The following is a 1,586-nucleotide window of genomic DNA, read 5'->3' as shown; positions in this document are numbered from 1 at the left end:
TCCAATTCCTGGAAATTCACTAATAACCATACTGCAGCGAATAACCTTAGTCTACCTAAATCTTCTGCAGCATTAATTGTACATTTGACTCAACGTTTGCTCTGTTTTCTGATGTGAAAAGAATAGTTCATTGAAGTTGATGACATAAATGTTTTTGTTCAGGTTCAACTTCAAACCACAGGTAGGAAAACATTTGGCAGACTTTATATGACACATGTCAAACAAGGCAGAATCTATCCCGTGACACATTTCTATCAGGCTCACGCAATGATTTGTATGGAAATTACATTAAATTCTCTGGCAACAGCTCTGGTGGACATTCCTACAGTCAGCATGCCAATTGCACACTCCCTCAAAACATGACACTTCTGTGGCAATTGTGTTGTGTGACAACTGCACATTTTAGAGTGGCCTTTTGTCCCCAGCACAAGGTGCACCTGTGTAATGATCATTCTGTTCATCAGTTTCTTGATATTCCAAGATAACATGGATTATCACGGCAAAGTAGAAATGCTCACTAACAGGGATTTTCTGTGAAAAATGTCTGGGATCTTTGATTTCAGCTCGAGAAACATGAGACCAACACTTTACGTTTTGGGTTTATATTTTTGTTCAGTGGACATTATAAAGGGACATATTTTTCAGAATAAAAACATGGCCAGTTTGGGTGGAAGTTGTATGCACGGATTAAAAAAAAAAAAAAATAGCATAATAGGCTATAGGTATCTGGGCCATGATTTTTTAATATTTTTAAATATGGCCCTTGAGCTGACTGAGTTTGACACCCTTGTTGTACAGGAACTAGCTATCCCCTAAACAAAAACACAAAGCCCCTCCCTCTTCTCCTCGTCATTGTGAACAAGTGTTCCTCTGCAGTGTCGTCATAGTCTGTCTCCTCCCCTCAGTGTCTTTGATTCACACTGCTGCTGGCTGCCTTAGGGTGTGATAAACACACGTCTCTCCAATGTGGCCTCGCTGAATCAACCCCATCTGACTCACCCTGGCACACACAAAATCTCTCTCTCTCTCTCTGATGTAGGCCCACCACTCACGTTTGTTTTATCAGCTGTGGTAACGCTAAGCCAGAGATCAGATCCCCCTCCTCAGCCCCGATGCCCCTGATAGATATGACAGTGGCCCTCGTTGGCCTCGCCAATGTCAGACTCAGATGTTTCCACGGTGACTTCATGCGGAATAGAATGTGTGCCGCACCTTGATTCCATTCTGGAATGTCCACAAGGATGAAATCCACCAGCCTGGGGAAGTTCTCAGCTCTCATATAGCGAAGTCAGACTGGGAGAGGAATTCCAAAGAATATCTCTGTGTGTGTGTGTCTGTGTGTCTGTGTGTGTGTGCCTGTGTGTCTGTGTGTCTGTGTGTGTCTGTGCAACCTGTCTGCCTGTGAAAACAGATTAGAAATCCTTTACTGACCAATGCAGGCAGGAATGTGTTGGACCTTGAGCCTCACTGACTCGCAGGCCAGGGGAAATCCAAGTGCTCATCACACCCAACACTCAGAAAACATTATCCTACAGATCCATCAACTGGTTGACGCGCGCACACACACACACACACACAGGGTCGGG

The sequence above is a fragment of the Oncorhynchus kisutch genome, linkage group LG29, assembly GCF_002021735.2.
Source record: "Oncorhynchus kisutch isolate 150728-3 linkage group LG29, Okis_V2, whole genome shotgun sequence".
Classification (NCBI taxonomy): domain Eukaryota; kingdom Metazoa; phylum Chordata; class Actinopteri; order Salmoniformes; family Salmonidae; genus Oncorhynchus; species Oncorhynchus kisutch.
This window is presented reverse-complemented; position numbering follows the sequence as displayed.